The 19,759-nt window shown below is 41.7% G+C and overlaps 1 long non-coding RNA gene across 3 annotated transcripts in view; it reads left to right on the top strand.

Annotated features, from left to right (window-relative positions):
• LOC131482824 (uncharacterized) overlaps positions 1–19,759 on the top strand; it is a 183,659-nt gene that overhangs the window by 91,983 nt on the left and 71,917 nt on the right. For 2 of the 3 annotated variants that reach the window (XR_009247325.1, XR_009247324.1), the window contains exon 2: positions 10,603–10,831. This is a non-coding gene — a long non-coding RNA (uncharacterized LOC131482824). Of the gene's footprint in view, positions 1–10,602; positions 10,832–13,406; positions 13,465–19,759 lie in introns of those variants that run through there. The other variant, XR_009247326.1, reaches the window with a different exon arrangement.

Raw genomic sequence — 19,759 nt, 5'->3', positions numbered from 1 at the left:
GGAATATGCGATGAAAGGCCTGAAAGAAACATTGAAGAAGCTAAGCACACTCTAATAAGACAAACCCAAAGATATTTCCATTCAGATACATTAAAATCAATTGAAAACCAGGCACAAGGAGAGAATTCTGAAAGTAGCAAAGCAGATGTAACTTCCCATATGCAAGGGAGTTTCAATAGAGGGATTCTGCTCAGGCACTGTGTAGGGGCCATTCAACGTGGGGCTGGCAGAGTCAGAGCACTCAGCGAAAATCTGTAGTCAAAGAGTTTTGAAGCCATTAAAAGGAAAGATAAAATTAACATGTTCCAAGGCAAAACAAGGTGGTGGGGCTGGGCAAAGTGCACTTTCCTACAAAGTACAAAGAAGGACCCCAGGCAATAATGTAAAGATACACAAAGAAACAAAAAAAGATAAATATGGGGGGTGATTGTAAAAGATAGGATTACCCTAACAAGAGTTTGTAACTCTAGTTTTTGTTTTCTGTATGATCTAAGACAGTAATATATGAAGCAGCTTTTATTAGCCTAAAATCCAGCATTACTTTAATAGGTCTGATTTTTAACTCTATATTTGTTCACATAATTTAAGAAATAGTACACTTAAAAGAAACATTAATTTATATGTGGACACATTATATAAAAATGTAATTTTGTGATAATAACTGAAAATGGGTATGGATGGAATTGTAAAAGTAGTGTTGTACTACACTGAAACTAAGCTAGTGTAAATTTAAAATAAAGTCTTATAATTAGGGTGTTAAATGTAATTCTCATGGTATCCAAAAAGAAAATAGTTACACAACATTACATACAATAGAATGGAGAAATTGCTTTTGCTACACACAAAAAAAATGTGAGTACACACAAAGACAGCATTGTATAGCAAAGGAGTGACCAAAAACCCTACAAAAGCATAAACAAGAAAGCCAGACAGAAGTTCCTCTTCATCAGTAATCACTTTATATGTAAATGGATTAAACTCTCCAATCAAAAGACAGAAATTAGGAGAATGGGATAAAATCACTGTATGTTGTGTATGAAACTTACTTTAGATTCAAAGATACAAATAACTGAAAGTGAAAGGACAGAAGATACCCATACAAATAATAATCAAAAGACAATATAAATATCAGACTAACTACAGCTTATCATATAAGGAAAGCATGACCATTTTTCTGTTAACAATTTCAGCACAAAACAATAGGGGGATATAATGATAAATATTTAGGTATCTGATCATAGACATTTAAAAGATATTAAGCAACAATGAACTGAATACAAGGGGGAAATAGTTCCATAATAATGGTTAGAGAGGCCAATATATTCCTAACAATAGATAACACAGCCCTTCCAATAATGTTAAAATCATTAGAAAGAGGATAAATAACTAAACTGTGGCTGAATGGTTTTTGACAAATGTGCTAAGACTCTTTAATGGGGAAAAAAATCAAAAGCCAAAATATAAAACTGAAAAGAATTCAACTATTAGAATAATAAATACAGCAAAAAATTCACAACATTGGGTTTAGCAACTGGTTTTGGATAAGACTTCAAAGGCATAAGCACCAAACAAAAATTAAACTGCATAAAAATGAAAAATTTTCCACATTAGAAGGCAAAATGAACAGAAAAGACAATTTAGAGAATGACAGGAAAATATTTCCAAATCATGTATCTGATATAAGGCATATCCAGAACATACAGCACACTCTAAAAACTCAACATCACGACTTGGCCACTAGTGACTAAAGCCCTTGCCTTGCATGCACTGTGATCCCAAATGGGTACTGGTTCTAATCCCTGCTGCTCCACTTCCCTTCCAGATCTCTGCTTGTAGCTTGGGAAAGCAGTCAATGATGGCCCAAAGCCTTGGGACCCTGCGCCCACAATGGAGATCCAGAAGAAGTTCCTGGCTCCTGCCTCCTGGCTTCAAATTGGCTCAGCTCTGGCTGTTGTGTCATTTGGGGAGTGAATCAAGGGATGGAAGATCTTTCTCTCTGCTCTGTCTCTGCTTCACTCTGCAAATCTGATTTTCTAATTTAAAAAAAAATCTTGCAAATATCAAAAACAAATTCTGATTTGAAACAGTCAAAGATGGGTGAGCTTGCACACAGTAGTTAAAATGCTACTTGGAATTTCTGCATCCTATAACAGAATGCATGGCTCAAACCTTAGCTCCACTTACAACCCAACCTCCTGGTATGTTCTCCCAAGGAAGGCAGCTACTGGCTCTAGTACTTGAGTTCTTGCTATCCATGTTGTAGACCAAGATTGAGTTCCTGGTTCCTGGCTTCAGAAAGGTCCAGCCTTAGCCTCTGTGCGTATTTAAGAACTGAGTCAGTGGGTGGAAAAATCCTTCTCTTTCTGTTAATCTTCTCTATCCACTGCTCAAGTAAAATGAAAGCAAATAACCAATGAAGCACTGTTACATTGCATGTTAGGTTGATAAAATTTCAACATATAAATTGAAAACAAACACCATACCACGAAGGGACAAGGGACCTGAATAGACTCTTCTCCAAAGAAGATACATAGATCACTAAGTCCTGGAAAAGATGCTTCATATCACTAATTATAAGGGAAACATATATCCAAACTATAATGATATACCACCCATACCCCATATATAACAACAAAGTGTTGGCAGGAATTTGAAGATTGGAAAGTGTGTCCACTGTTGATGGGAACATACAATAGTCCATTTTTGTTGTCTTGCTTTTACTGTGGAAAACATTATGGTAGACTCCAAAATTAAAAATGAAACAGCCATATGTTCCAGTAGTTCCATAATGGGCATATACCCCAGAGAACTGAAAGCAGGGTTTTGAAGAGATATCTGTGAATTCAAATTTGTAGCATCACTTTGCAAAATGCTGAAAAAATTGAAAGAAACAAAGTGTACATTGATGCACCAATGTCTAAGCACAATATGTTATTTTCATACAGTAAAACAGTGCTCAGCTTTAAGGATTACGCAACTTGCATAAACCTTTAAGGCACTATTTTGACCACAAGAAACCAGTCACAACATGACCAGCAGCATATCACTCCACTTACATGAGTTATTCAGAGTATTCACTAGAACAGGGACAGGAAAGAGAAGACAGGAAGATGGGGAGTTATTGTTCAGTGGGTACAGAATTTTTGTGTTATACGAAGCACTTGCAGAGACGGGAAGTGATAACTGCAACATTATGTGTGTATTTAATACTACTGACCTGTATCCTTAAAAATAGCTAAGATGGGAAGTTTCATGTTATGAATAATTTACCATATAAAAAATATGACAAAAGCAACCAATGTAGTTCACCGTGTGAATGAAGGAGAAAATGTATACAGCTATCTCAACAGTTGCAAAAAAAGATCCGACATATTTAACATGCTTCCAAGATAAACTTAGCAAACTGGGTATGAAACAGATCTTTCTTACTATGATAAATCTATTTTTAAAACCTAAAATAATGGTAAAGATTAAAAATTCAAGATTGATAATGAGGGCCTGGCGCGATACCGTATTGGTTAAAGTCCTCACCTTGAACACACCGGGATCCCATATGGGCGCTGGTTCTAATCCCGGCAGCTCCGCTTCCCATCCAGCTCCCTGCTTGTGGCCCGGGAAAGCAGTTGAGGATGACCCAAAGCCTTGGGACCATGCACCTGCATGGGAGACCTGGAAGAAGCTTCTGATTCCTGCCTTTGGATAGGCTCAGCTCCAGCCGTTGCAGCTGCTTGGGGAGTGAATCATCTGACAGAAGATCTCCCTCTCTGTCTCTCCTCCTCTCTGTATATCTGACTTTCCAATAAAAACAAATAAATCTTTTAAAAAACTGATAAAGAGGAAAGCTTATCTACTAGTAACACTTTTATTTTTCAAGTATTTCCTTTACAAAAAAAGTTATTCACTTGGGAGTCAGACAGACAGAAAATGATAGGGAGAGCGAGAGCACTAGCTTTGTTATCTTGTTATCTGCCAACTCACTTGCGAGAGGCTGCCGACAGCTGATGCAGGGCTGGAACAGAAGCCCAAAGCTGGGGACCCTCTCCAGTTCCCCCATGTCAGGGGGCCAACAACTGGAGCCATCAATGCTGCCTCCCAAGGTCTGCATTAGCAGGAAGTTGGAGTCAAGAGATGGGGCCAGGCCTACCTACTAAAGTACTCTGATGTAGGATATGGGTATTTTAACTGCTAGGCTAAATGTCCTCTCTACTTTTATTTCATGGCTTACAAGTGGTCCTGTCATTTGCATGTTTGGGAATAACTGTGCATTTTTTAAACACCAACATGAAATTAGCAGACAATAAAACGGCATGTATTTACTTGGTATTTCATAAAAGGTAATATCAAATAAACAATTTTGTGCAAGTCCTTACTTTCATTAGTTTCTTTCTTTAACATTTTTTTATTGGAAAGTCAGATATACAGAGAGGAGGAGAGACAGAGAGGAAGATCTTCCATCACTGGTTCACTCCCCAAGTGACTGCAATGGCCGGAGCTACACCAATCTGAAGCCAGGAGCCCGGATTCTCTTCCAGGTCTCCCATGCAGGTGCAGGGTCCCAAGGCTTTGGACCTTCCTTGACCACTTTCCCAGGTCACAAACAGGGAGCTGGATGGGAAGTGGGGCTGCTGGGATTAGAACTGAAGCTCATATGGGATCCTTGCACATTCAAGGCGAGGACTTTAGCTGCTAGGCTACTGCGCCGGGTCCTTTCATTAGTTTTCAAACCTTTAGAAACAATAAGCACAATGTGACACTACTACATAACCAACAGAGGGTGGCTTTCACCACTGTGGGAGTATACATCATAATTACTTTGTATAATCCCGACAGTAACTTACTATAATTGGATATATCTGTGTGCATATGTTAAGATTTAGCGCTACTCACCACATGTTTCAGAAGAAATATATGTAAACCTACCACTAAACAAACACTGGAAATAACCCAAATGTTGAAGCATAGAATTACAAATGAATCAGGCATATTCATGTAATGGAAAATGGGAGATACAACACACGCATCTTAGCTGGTGCACCCCATATGGCTAGACACTGGTACACAAAGTCTGGCTTAAATATCTTCAAGATATACTTCTTGTTTTGAGATACCTGGACTGAACTGTTTAAAAAAAAACCTGCTGAAAGTCACCCTGTGAGGAATTTTCCAGAATCCTTAACATAACATTATAGATACTGTATCCCTTCACTGCACAACTAATGGTTGTATAAGTTACTTGCACAACACAGCATTTAAGGGTACTGCTATTTGGGTCACTGATCTGCAAATGATGAAAGATTAGTGTCCCTCTAATACAATATTATCAATTCCATGTATGCATGGTTCCACATCCAATAATACAACAAGCTTGTATATAGATTGACAATATCCCAGGGAAAATTCTTTCTATATACTGCATGCATAGATACTTTTTCCATGTCATTATTCTCTACACAATACAACAGTTAACTTTCACAACATTTATCTTGTACCAAACTTGATATGTTACCTAGAACCAATGAAAATTATAAGAGGGAATATACACAAGGTATCTGTGAATACTAGGCCCATATGTCTGTAAGGAATGTGAGCATCCAAAGATTTTGCTGTCTGCAGGGGCAACTAAAACAAATCCTCCAAGGCTGGCTCAGTGATGACTTTATTTTGCTTCCCTTTAATTTTTTAAAACATTAATTTACTGATTTGAGAGCTGAAGACAGACAACAAAGAACAAGAAAACTACCAATAACTAGTTCATGTCTCAAATACCTGCAGCAGCCATGACTGGGCCAAAGCCCAAGAACCTGGAACTCAATCCAGGTCTCTCATGTGGGTGGGAGGAACCTAACCAATTGAGATATCACTGGTGCAACTAGCAGGAAGCTGCAGACAGTGGGGGATGTGCACATCTTAACCACTAGGATACATTCTTTTTGAGAGGCAAATGATTACTGAAACATAGAATGTGTTAAACAGTAGTGAAACAATGAAATCTTTTGCTTCAGATGCAATATAAAACAAGTACACATATTCTTTTTTGCCATTCTGTGAAGGCAGTAACATTAATTTTCTGTGGGTTGACTGCCAAGATAACATTTTCTGAGCACTGGCTAACAAATAAAAAGAGGATACATGTACCTACCTCTTGTTAGAGTCCTATAAAAGAATCAATACTGCAATTATTTTATAGCTAATATCTCAGAAACCTTTAAAGCAAGATGGCCTTGGGAATGCTGCATTGCCAGACTGTAAGAAATATTGTCCCATTACCTTCTCCAGATCAGTCCCTGGAGGGATCCTGTTAATATTTGGCCTTGGGGACAGAAGTCAATAAAATCCAAAGTCATGACACTTTATGTATTTACACACAGAGACAGGAAGGTTAGGGGAAGTAGCTTATTACACAGCATATAATAAAGAACATTAGTGTCAGTAGCCATCTCTAACACTGCCTAAGCATGGGTTCCTGTGGATGGGGGTATCATAGTGTAGTTAGCAGAATAGAGATGGATGTCAGGGAAACTGAGGTAAGTTTTAACTTTGCCATGTAAGAATCAAGGTGCTTTTCCAAAAGGATACATTTATGTATTTGAAAGGAGAGTTACAGAGAGAAGCAAAGGAAGGGGAATGAGGGGAAGAGGTATCTTTCATCCATTGTTTTATTTCCCAGATGGTCACAAAACTAGCAGCCCAGAGTGTCATCTGGGTCTCTCAGGTGGGTAGCAGGAACCCCAACATTTGGGTCTTCCTCTGTCCTTTACCTAGGCTATTAGCACGGAAGTGAATTGCAATTGGAGCAAACAAAACACAAACCGGGGCCCATACTGGATGCCCATATCACAGGTGGCAGCTTTACTTGCTATACTGCAATACCAGCTCCAGCAATGCGACTTTGAACAAACTGTCTAAATTCCCTAACCTTGAGTTTTTCAATAGGACAAATACCTCTTTCCTGAGTTTATATACACACACAGATGTATTTCACAGATCCAGAGCAGGTTATTACCCTGATGCCCAATGCAACTAAAACACTGTGAAATACTCCATACATTTACAGATGAGTGATTTTTAAAAAAAGTTTTACAGGAAAGTTAAAATTTATTGACTCTAAGCTGTATATTTTTAAATGTTCCAATGAGAGGTGTTGATTTTGCCTGCAAATACGATCCAAATACTGTGGAAAGAATGACAGCTGGGCTGAGTATTGACATGGGATTTAAGAGGACTGTAGGCTGTATCACAGTTCCTAGATTCAAGTTCCAGCTCTGCCTCTGATTATAGCTTTCTGCATTAGCCTATGGAGGTAGCAGCGATGGCTCAAGAGCTTCGGTTGCTGCAACCCACACAGGACACCCATACATAGGACACCTATATTTAAAGTAATGGCAGATGAGAAAAAAATCTTCAGATGCAATACTAGAACATTATTTAACAAATGCTACTTCCTCAATGCTGTGGGACATGGAGACTACTACAGGAAAACTGAAATCCTGGTGACCCTATCTGAAAATGGATCACAACAGACAGACTCTCACGCTTCTCTTTACTCTTTTTGTGTGCAGCAGGTAGGTTAGATAGAACTATGTCCCTAACAAGGCCTACTCGTTAAATAGAGCACTGTGGATCAGCATCAAGTAAAGTATCCTAAGGATACAGCTTTGTGCCACAGTTTACAGAAAATGGAACCTCTTACAACTGGTGACAACTTTGCTTTTCTAAAATGCAGGAAACAGAACAAGTACAGACCACCAAGACAATCCATAGAGGTAAAAACTGATGTGATAAAGGTGGACATACCTGGGGTCAGGCCCTTCTTCGCTTCTTCTTCCAGCTTTGTTAACTTCAGACATAAGACCGTTCCCTTGAGCAGCTGTAAAATGACAATTTTACTTTAATCATCAGGCAAATTGCATGGGTTAAACAAGGATGGGGACCCTTTTTCTATCAAGAGACATTCAGATATTAAAACATCATTCATAGCCCATCCAAAATCATCAAGTTAAAAACTGGCCTGCTATAGAATGACTGAATTCTAAGCCCAGCCTGTGGCTGCTTTGGCTGCCAGAGGAAATTATTTTGTCAACCTTAAACAGCCTAGATAATAGGTGTTTCCACCCCTGGGTTAAATGAAATAAGAGATGAAATGTTTAACATTATATTGTGCAGTTATTTCAAAATGGCAAAAAAAATGATCAGTGTTACTGTTAGTGTGGTGATTAATAACCCACTGTTTCATGCTGAAAGCTCCAAGCTACATCCACCTGTTTCTCACATGATGGAATAGTGTGTGATATTTCTATTAGTCATGCACATAAAACCATAATTTAAAATACATGAATAGAAGGCATAAAGCAAGCTTCTAGCTACTATATTTTTGTTTTAACCTAATATGAAAATTTTTAAAAAATGAATGAATACTCTCAGATTTGAAGGGTACATTTTTGATGGCCTGATTTAGAACCTCATTCAAATGCTCTGCACAAACATGTAAACCGGGGAAGTTGGGAACACTGCAAAAACAGCTGGGGATCTTCTAGTTCAAACCAGTATGTGGTCACACTAGTGACCATAGAAAGTATCATGGTAATCAACAAGTGGCCCAAACCTAAGTCTTCAACTGGAGGAGTCAAAGGCAGATTTAAAACCAAAGATTTAGGATTAAACTGCCTTGTAGAGGATATTAGGAAACACTTCTTGCTGGAGGTGAATAGTACGTAATACTATAATACGTAATAGTACGTAATAGTAAAATGGTACCATGTTAGAGATACATACACTTTTCTTTTCTGTATTTAGTATATGTGTATGCTTGTTGTTATTGTGAAACTTCCACAGACCATCTTACAGTTGGGGCTGCCACTGCACCACAGCAGGCTAAGTTATTGTCTGCAATGCCAGAATCACGTATGGGTACTGGTTTGAGACCTGGGTACTCCACTTACAATCTGATTCTGTGCTCATGCACCTGGGAAAGCAGCAGCAGATGGCCTAATTCCCTGGTTCCCTGCCACCACCAAGGGAGACCTAGACGGAGTTTCTGGCTTACAACCTTGATCTGTTTCAGCTCTAGCCATTGCCATTTGTGGTGCAACCAGTACATGGAAGATCTCCCTTCCTCTTTTTTTGTAGTTCTGCCTTTTAAATAAATATAATAAATCTTAAAATCAGAGCTTTCAAAGCTGATAACAGTTTAAATTTGAGAGCACAAACTTATACCTTTTACTCAACATACACAGCTTTCTGAGTTTCTTGAATCAATTTTCAAGACTGTCCTTTTATTTAACAAAATATTTGTTTGAGATGCAGAGAAAGCTCTCCTCTGTTGGTTCACTCTCGAAATGACTACAATGCACAGGACTCTGGGCAGGACTGAAGCCATGTGGATCGCAGGAGCCCAACATCCTGACCCATCACTGCTGCCTCTTAGGGTCTAAATGAGCAGGGAGTTGGAGTCAGGAATGACATTTAGGCATTCTAGTGCAGGATGGAGTCATCCCAAGCAGCATTTCAATTGCTAGGTTAAGTGCCTACCCGAAAATAACTGCAGAGCTTTGGTGTTTATTCATATCATCACAATGCTATAAATGAAGGTATATTACAAAGCTGGAATAAAAAATAATTGTAAAAGGCAAAGATTTAGAGAAGCAGAAAATCAAACCAAAACCAATAAAATCAAAATAGACTGCAATTATTAATTACCAAAGTTGTTTTGCTGAAAGTCAGCATCGTGATGCATTGCTGACTGAATAAAGTCATGTTCCAGTGTCTGAGCTATCATGTGGGGTCAGAGGAGACATTTCCCGTAACATTTTTCTCTGTTTGAAGTCCTGAAAAATGTTAACTGTCACTTCACTGTCAACTCCTCAACATGGGTGTCAGGCACGGTCCCCTCTCCTGACTTCTCTATCTTTTCAGCAGGACTCAAAGTTCACAATAATGAGATATGTCACGAAAGAGTATTCTGCATTTCGTCAGAATGTGGAAGCGGTATTTTTAGGACTTTGCATTTCAGATGCTGTCTCTGTCTATCTGGAACTACGATTAGGATATGAAAAGTAGTTGAGGGTTTAGACAGATCATCTCCCAATTAGAATTTTCCTGTTAAATTCCAACATGCAGGACATGGGCATGTGGCATAACAGTAGAGACTCAACCTCAAAATATTCAGTTAAAAATGTTTCTTTTGATGTATTACAGATGGTTTTAAGGTGATGGATATCTTGGGAAGCTAGTGGCTCATTATGTCAAAGGACCTAAAAATGTGTTGATTTTGGTGAGGTTTAGTGAAATTGCCAACATTTTCACCAGAACAGGTTCCTTCTCCACCTTTAAAAATCTCAAAAGAAAAAGAAGACTTCATTTCAAACCACATCAACGAGGGTCCAACTTGTCCTTGTGTCCTTTTGTTCTTGTCTCATTCAGACTTAAGACTAAGGGAAAGCACTCTGTCATTGGCTGGGTGCAGGCCAAGGGCAGTATTAAATTCCACTGGCACACACAGGCCCACAGGGAAAAAAGCGTCTCTGAAAACTTTGGTGCCAACAGCTGAAGAGAGCCTAGTGTCCATCTGGACAAGTTTCATTCCTCCGTTCTCTTTTCTTCTAGCAAAATCCAGGAGGTACATTCAGCCGGCAAACCTCTGCTGAGCTTGCACTCTGTGCCCAAAGACCAAGGAAAACAAGACCCTGCCCGAATCCCCAGGTTGGCATCTGGCTAGAATTAGACACATGGCACAAGCCCTGCCTTTCTCCTTTCCTCTGAGTGCTGACCACTCCATCTCCAGCTCCCATGGGCTGGAGGTCACCATATGAAACGTGCGCCACTGGAGATGCAGGTAAGAAATCCGAACTGCATGGCCTCACATAAACCTACAAGGTCTGTCTCTGTCGTAGGCACCTTCCCTTCACCAGGTGCAAGGACAGAGGCCCATTGTCCTCAGGGGCCTAGAGGGTAAATAAAAAGCACATGTTCTGGAGGGTTAATCTGCAGGTGATAGAGAGGATTGTTTTATCTCCTGCCATCTCCACAGTTCACGTCAAGGATTCGATCAGGGACAAAGACCCCTTTGTCTTTGCAGTCCATGAGATGTTTAGATTGACCTTTCCTATATTCCTGGGTTGTTACAACCCAAGTGCTCCAAGGATTTTCTTTTGTCCCCACAAGGGAACTATCCTCTCCAGAGATGCGATCAGCCTGAGTAACACGCGCCTGTCTGTTGCTGCTGCTTTTATTTTAATTAAGACGCTCTCCTGCAGCTTTAGATTAAAAAAAAAAAAAAAAAGAGGGGGAAAGAACAAAACATTCCCACTGATTCCCTCACTCTTCCCACACCAGCTTTCCCTACTATGAGCCTTTTGCATTAGTGTGAGGCATCTGTTAGAAGTGATGAGCCAACACGCATGCATTAACTCAAGACCACTGCTGACAATAGGGTCACTCTTTGCATTGTGTTGTCTACGCGTGTTGTCACATAGGTTGACGTAAGTGCAGCCTGACAACAAGAGATTAAATGAGTCCCTGCCTTAAAAATCTCTGTTCCACCTCCTCATTTCTCCCTCCCTGATAACCCCTGAGCACCACTGATTCTCTTCTCTACAAGTATAATTCCGGGCTCGGCGCGATAGCGTGACAGTTAAGGTCCTCCCCTTGAACGTGCCAGGATCCCATTTGGCCGCCGGTTCTAATCCTGGCAGCTCCACTTCCCATCCAGCTCCCTGCTTGTGGCCTGGGAAGGCAGTCGAGGACAGCCCAGAGCCTTGGGACCCTGCACCTGCATGGGAGACCCAGAAAGAAGTTCCTGGCTCCTGGCTTCTGATCGGCACAGCACCGGCTGTTTTAGTCACTTGGGGAGTGAATCATCGGACGGAAGATCTTCCTCTCTATCTCTCCTACTCTCTGTACATCTGCCTTTCCAATAAATAAATAAATTTTTAAAAAAGAGAGTATATTTCCAAAAGTCTGTGGACCAGTGGAATTCAAAAATAAGTTCATTGTGGCACAGATATTTTGGAAGTCAGCACATTTTCTATGAACTTTTCAAAGGCTTCCTATAGTTCTGCCTTTTTCTGAATGTCATGTGTTGGACACACAGCTTGCAGTATTTTCAGGCTGATTTATTTCTCTGAGCATGATGCATTTCAGCTTCCTCTGTATCTTTCTATGACTTGCGAGCACACAGTTTTTTTAAAAAAAAAACACTTTTAATTGCCAAATAACTTCTGCTTTATTTTTAAAACTTTTAGTGTAAGAAAGCTGGATACTTGCCCTGCTGTGTCTCATTGCCTTCTTCAATGATAAGCTCCTAATGATGAGTGAGGACTCCTGGTTTTGAAAGGTGGCTTACTGCGTGCATTATATAAAAGAAGAAAGGATATTTCAAAATGATTTCCAAGTGGCCTTGAGTGAAGCTCAAAAGCAGTAACTTCGGATAGCAGGCACAGCCAAACCAGAGAGTTTGCACGGGACACAGGCAGTGCAACTCTACTCGGAAGAATTCATATTCATAGCATGAACATCTTCCCTAAAACAAATGCTCTCCTTTTTCTCTGTCCTTCTTTCCTTTCCACTGGAAGTCCCACTGACCTGGTTCATAATAACATTTGTGTTTAACAGATGAATCAAGCAAGTTGCCATTTTATTTACATTTCTGAAACAGAAGTCACTTTGTGAGAAGGGCCACGTGGGGCAGGAGGCTCCCATTCACTTATCTGGCAGTGCAGGAGTGCAGCTCAACAAAGGAGACACAATCCCGGGGACTGAGGTGAATGTCCTTGTTGTGCCCTTGCTGGCAGAGGGGTGGGTCTTTCAACAAACCATCTCTCCGTTGTTGAACTCAGAGCTCTGCTGTATGAAACAACAGGAATGGGCTCCACCTGCTAACACCTGGATCTGCAGGCTCAAAGGAGATCATCTGTAGAGGCCACTCAGCACGATCTCAACAACAACAACAAACCTCTGCCAACACTGGGCAAGCCACAGGGACACTCGACCCACACACAAAGGAGATGCTGAGTCCAGTATAGATGCTCATTAAGGAAGTCCTGACTGCTCCAAGGGGCAAAGGCAGGTTAAACCCTATCACATGTGGGCTCCAGAAACACACACAAGGAAGCTGGTTTAATTGGGGTCAAGCATGATGGAAGAGATTAGGAACCGTGTGCAATGTTATGGAACCATGGACATCACTTCTAGAACTTTCAGGCCCTGCCCCTGCCGAGATAGGGTCACTGCTAATAACTCCACATTCTTCTCTTCTCCATCCTTGAAACACCCATTTCCTGGGCAGCCCACACTCTGGGAAAGTCACTAGGGGACAACACAGTTACCAATCAACATTTCCTTTAGGGTGAAACTGATGGTGACAAAAATCATCTGGTCTCTCCCCTCCTCATCTTCTGTTTTCCCCTCAGGTAAAACAACTTGGCATCTAATAGCTACTAAGAAACTGACGCACGAAGACAAAAATCCCACACAATGTGAGAGCTAACTATGTACTTGGCATCACTGTTCTCCCCTGCTACTTTTGCTTTTTATTGACATTCATTGTGCAAAGACAGGGTAAATAAACTCAGCCATATCCCATCTCCCTTACAACTTTGTTTATCCATAAAGTGTCAAGGTACAGATGAAAATCCACAAAACCATTCTGGAAGCAGTTAGGTAAAAAGCCAGCCAAACAGGAGCAGAAAGCTGGATGTCAGGAAAATAAGGTACCAGGAGAAACTCCCAGGTGGCTGCCTGTGGTGACCTGGAAACCATGAGCGATCCTAGCAAATGACAACCGATGCGTCCAATCTGGAAGACTCCATTATATAAAAAGCAACCATGAAAAACACTACATTAATAGTAATTTGAGAACAGCCTCACAGATTAGTGGGAAGATAGTAAAATTTAAAACCTGGCTCCACATTTTACCTTGAACTCAGCAACTCAACGATCCCAAACCTGTTTCTTCATGTGTAAAAGGGGACAAATGAGTGTCTACCTTTGGCAGTTTTGTTGAAGTAAAACCTGTTAGTACACAGTACTTCAGTACAACTCAGGTAGACCTTCAGAGAGTTAGCACTTGTGTTCAGTCAGCTAATAAAGATTGTGACTTCCTGTGCGCTTGGCATGCAGCAAAGCCCAGGCTGTAGCATAATCAAGCGTTGTAGTCCAGAGCAGCCTGGGAGATTAGTGATGAGCAGAAACAATTTGGGAGGAGCTGGTCTTGCGGCACCACTGGTTAAACCATCCCCTGCAACTCCAACTTCCCATACTGGAGTACAGTTCCAGTCCAGCTCCCTGTTAATGGTCTGGAAAGGAAGTAAAAGATGACTCAGTGCTTGGGTCCTTGCTTGCTACCCATGGGGGAGATCCAGACGGTACGCCAGGACCTAGCTAAGCCCTGGAAGCTGTGGCTATCTGGAGAACAGAAGATTTCTCTCTTACCTGTGTGTGTCATCGTACCTTTCTAACAAATAAATCTGGAAGGAAAGGAGGAAAGAAGGAAGGAAGGGAGGCAGGGTGGCTGAGAGGGAAAGACAGAGGAAGGGAAAGAGAGAGGGAGGGCGGAAGGAAGAAAATCATTTGTGGATCATGCCATATGAAAAGGGGATGATTGAAATATGCTCATCAGGAAGTTAGAAGTTTAAAAATGGCACTCTGGGACCCGGCACAGTAAAGTTTCAACTTGCATGTGCCAGGATCCCATAAGGGTTCTAATCCCAGCGGCTCTGCTTTCCATCCAGCTCCCTGCCTGAGGCCTGGGAAAGCAGTCAAGTACGGCCTAAAGCCTTGACTGGAAGAGGCTCCAGGCTCATGGCTTCGGATTGGCTCAGCTCCGGCCATTGCAGTCACTTGGGGAGTGAATCAGTAGATGGAAGATCTTCCTCTCTGTATATCTGCCTTTCCAATAAAAATAAATAAATCTTCAAAAAAAAAAAAAAAAAAGCTCTCTGGCATCAACATTTCAGGACCCTGGCTTTGGATCACAATGGTGTCTTCAATGCTGTCCTTATTCCATAAGAAGTTCAGATTACATTTGTACCACTGTTCCTCCCTAACAGCTTTTCTGGGACCCAAGTGAAACAAGGATTCCCTGCCTACCTCAGGTGCAAGCTGTGCAAAGCCAAGCCTTCTTCATTGCCTTACACGCCAGCAACACACGTTTACCTACACTATCCTCAGTTGGAACAGAATTCCTCCTGTGTCCCATCAACATACAACTGTCATGTCCCCCTCAGGAGGAGGAGCCTGCGAGAAGCAATGGGTGTCTCCCTGGAGAATAGTAACTGCATACAAACGTGTATGTGCTTAAAGATTTGTTGTAGATAGACAATCTGACATGCTGGTGTACAGATTTTTTTTTTAAAGATTTACTTATTTTCATTGGAAAGGCAGACATACAGAGAGGAGGGGAGACAGAGGAAGATTATTCGTCCACTGATTTACTCCCCAAGTGGCCGTAATGGCTGGAGCTGGGCTGATCCAGAGCCCGGAGCCTTTTCTGGGTTTATCATGTGGGTGCAGAGTCCCAAGGCTTTGGGCTGTCCCTGACTGCTTTCCCAGGCCTCAGGCAGGGAGCTGGATAGGAAACAGGCTGCTGGGATCAGAACTGGTGCCCATATGGGATCCCGGCGCATGCAAGTTGAAGATTTCAGCTGCTGGGCTACTGTGCCGGGTCCCAGAGTGCCATTTTTAAACTTCTAACTTCCTGATGAGCGTATCCCCTTTTCATATGGCATGATCCCCAAATGATTTTCTTCCTTCCTCCCTCCCTCCCTCCCTCTCTCCCTCTGTCCTTCCCTTTCACCCACTCTCCCTCCCTTCCTGACACCAGCTTCCTGTTTCTGTGTGCCCTGGCAGGTAGGAGATGGGTCCCTGGCATCCAAATGGAAGACCTATACTGAACTTCTCACTCTTGCATTCTTATGGGCATTTGGGGAGTGAACCAGAAAATTGGTATTCTGTTTTTCAATCTCTCTTCCTCTCAAGTAAATAACTTAAAAAATAGAAAAAACTGTAATACTGGTCATAAAGATTTCGTCTCTGAAATAGAGCACAGGCCTCCAGCTGCAACCCTAGCACCAGGCTCACTATCCATCAGGTGATGCTCGTCTTTCAAATCACGATTCTCTGGCCCCTCCTTCCTGGTCAATAGCAGGAAAATGAAAATCCTAAAAGGAAAACCAAGTGTATCTCCAGGACTGAACTGACATAGCAATAAGTAGACTAATGAAAATGAGCTTCTAGAATGTTCCAGAAGCCCACCATGAGGTCCTGAGGAATTTTATTATATACACATTAAAAAAAATCAGAAACGTAACAGTGAATTTGAATGTCATAATTCTCTTTCTTTTTCCTGTCTGGGACCGGTGAGTGTCATTTTTCTCTGTTGTGGCTGGCAGTAATGGTGGTCTAAGGAAGGCCCCTGCCAGAAATGTGGCACACTCAGCTGTTAGCTTTTGACTGGGGCAAATCTAGCTATGAGGGGAACAGAGACTGGAGCTAGATGCCCAAGTAGTTCTCAGGTTTGTCCTGCATGGGTGCAGTGGGGAAGGGTGGGCAGAGAATTGAGTGAAATCTGCTGTTACTGGAAGCTCAGTTTTCCAAGTTCACACCCACTTTTAAGAAAGTTGGAGAGCAGCACAGATATCATTACTTTATTAGTGAGGGATGGGAGTTGTAGAAGGCTGTCACCTATCTGAGCTCATCCACCTTAGCTGGCACTCCCAAGCCCTCTGGCATCTGTGGTGACAGCTTCAGGAACTCACCTCTGCTTGGCACATGCAGATCCAAAAGCAAGAAGAACTGCAGCCCACGCCATCTTCCCTGCCAATGGCCCACAAACCTGCACTCACACAACAAAAGGTCTAGTGTGTTTCAAGTACTCTCTCTGCCACGGGCCTGTGCTAGTCTGTGAATCGGGGCACCTGGGGCAGAAATGCAGTAAATCCCAGGTTCCCTCCTTTCAGTCTCAACCTGTGGTTTCTCTATTTCCTCCCTCTGGACAGCTTTCATATGAATTGCTCCCAAAAAGCAACAGCAAAACTTAACCATCGCGCCTTGGGGGGTTGGGTGGTGGGGGAAGAAGAAATCCTCACCTCTCCAGGGAATTGTCTTTGTTGCATATCCTGCTGACCGTGGGCCTGCTCCCCCATGCACAGAAGCTGTGGGAGTTTCCTGCTGAATCTCTTTAGACCTGGATGGAGCTTGTGACCAAGTGTGCTGCAGCATCAGCTGCACCTGAGCTTTCCCTGCTAATGCAAATCCTCAGAAGGGTGCGAGAAGCTGAAACCCTGGGGATTTGCCCAGCATGCTGTGCTGTAACAAGTCACCAGATGATTCCAATGCACACCTGATCCTGCAAACGGCTGGTGGAGGTTGATTATTTCTCCAGAGTGCTTCCAATTCTTATGTAGAGGGCTTTGATGCTTTTACAGCTTCATTTCACACATTTCCTACTTTTCTGTTTAGTGGGCTCCTAATCAGTCTTTAAATCTTTCGAAAATACCTACATATGTATACCCATACATACATACATATGTATGCATACACATACGCCTCCGCTCAAGCAGAATTGTGCCCTTCCAGAATTAAATGCCCCTTTGTGTTCTGACAATACTCCCAGAATCAATACAGTGATCATGTATGAGTACTTCAAAAAGTTCATGGAAAAAAACGAACTAAAAGATAAGCATATCTGCCAGCTGGAATTATGTGATAGCCAAATCCCACATCATGATACTGGCTGAAGTCCTGGATGTTCCAATTTAATGCTGCTCCCTGTAAGTCACTGGGAAGGCAAAGCAAACTGACTCAAGTGCTTTGCTCCTATGCTACGCATGTGGGAAACACACACGGAGTTCCTGCCTCCTCCCTTCAGCCTGACCAAGGCTGCAATACTGTGACTATTTGGGGAGTGAACCAACACATGGAAGGTCTTTCCTTCTGTCACTGTACTTTTTCAAAAAATGAACTTTTTGTTGCTGTTAGTTTAAGAGGCAAGTTGGTAAAAAAAGTTTTTTTAATCCATGCATAATTTCTTCATTACATACATTTCCATGGATTTTCCTAATACCACTCTAATGCATGGATTTTGGTGTGGTTTTTTTTTTTTTTTTTTGGATTTCAATTTTTTTGTACTAAAATGAACTTTTAAATTCCATAAGCCACAAAGTTTTTAAAGTATCTTCATATATGTTTTCTATACCAGGCCAAGAGAACAGAAACATGTCTAATCAGCAAATGTTTTATGCAAAATGTACAGACCTACCCTTGTGTTAGTACTGGTGATGTCAAAAAACAGTACTATAATTGATAAGTAGGATACTGCCTTATATACTAATTCATCCTAGAGTACCACAAAAATTCCAAATCCCTGCCTAAAGGCTCATTTCTGATGATACTAGCTGTTTAGCTGCGGGAAGTTATTTAACAACTCTTAATCTCATCCACAGCAAGGAAATACTAATAATATTTACCTTGTGTTTACAGAGTCATTAAACATATAGTACCTGGCCAAAGGCAGCTGTTAGCAAATGTTAGTTGTTACTGCTAACCTTAGTATTATATATCATCGTCTTATTATCAGAAGCTTGTATTGTGTGTGTTACAGAGAATGCAGGCATAGATGTTTGTAAAAGTTTTTTTTTAAGGTTAGCGTTTTGGGATCATCTACTATATTTCCTGCAGTACTTGATAGTCACCTTAAGCGAATTTGACATTATGGCAATGTTGTATAAAACATTCTTGCCGAGAATGTAAGTGTTGCCTCCCCATTGCCCTGTGTGAGGATGGATGGGTATTGCGAACTCCCAGAGTTCCTTCAAGGTTGTGTGCAGTGTATCCTGCCCCCTCCCCACTCAGCCACATCACCTTTCAACTAGGAAATGCTTGTGGGAAGGAGGTCGAAATGCTTATATCATGCTCCCAACAACTCTGAACTAACTGACCAAAGATAAGGCCTAGGCATCCAGAAGCCAGTCTGTAGCCAGAGGGTTTTTGTTTGTTTGTTTGTTTTCACTATTCTCTTAGAAAACTGACAGGGCCTCATGGTACAAGTTAACAGATCTTGTCATTTTCCTTTTTTTTTTTTTTTTTTCAAAATTAAAGCATAATTGAAAGTGCTAGTGTGACAGTTCCCAAACAACTGTGTCAGCAGTGTCTACAGATATGTTGTGAGTAACATTCAAGGTGGGTGGGAACTGCTCAGGTGGACAGATGCCTAATCAGCACACATCCATCACAGTCAATCCACAATGCTCTCGGCTGCTGCACTCCCCTTCTCTCTTCATGGATATAGCTCTCCCCTCGTGCTGTCATTCCAAGCAAACCAACTTCATCCATCAATGAGGCCCCAGAGGACTGTAGGAGGATCTCCTTCCTGTCGGTCTAGACTTTCAGTTCCTGAAACACTGCTGCGTGGAAAAGCATGGCCCCCACAGACAGCCCGAGACTGGTCTTCCCTCTTGGCTACGATTTACAGATCGTCTGCAACGTCTGGCGCCAAGAACGGCGTGGATTAAGACTCCTTTTCTGACGCCCCATCCATCTCCCCAAGTGCTTCTCTCCTCTTGACAATGCCTCTCTGATAAAAGCAGTCTGACTCTGACAGCTGGGAGGTGGTTTCTTAGTGCCACCGAGGCACAGCTCATGCTTTGTGAACAATCAGTACTCCTTAGGCTCTGGTTGGGACTGAAAATAGAGTGCCTGGACAACAGAAAAGAGAGCTTACTTCCATCCCAATGATATGGAGAAGAATCCATCAAGCTAGAAATGG

This window comes from Ochotona princeps, chromosome 21, assembly GCF_030435755.1.
Source record: "Ochotona princeps isolate mOchPri1 chromosome 21, mOchPri1.hap1, whole genome shotgun sequence".
Lineage (NCBI taxonomy): Eukaryota > Metazoa > Chordata > Mammalia > Lagomorpha > Ochotonidae > Ochotona > Ochotona princeps.
Note: the sequence above shows the minus strand (reverse complement) of the source record. Positions and strands in the feature narration are given on the sequence as shown.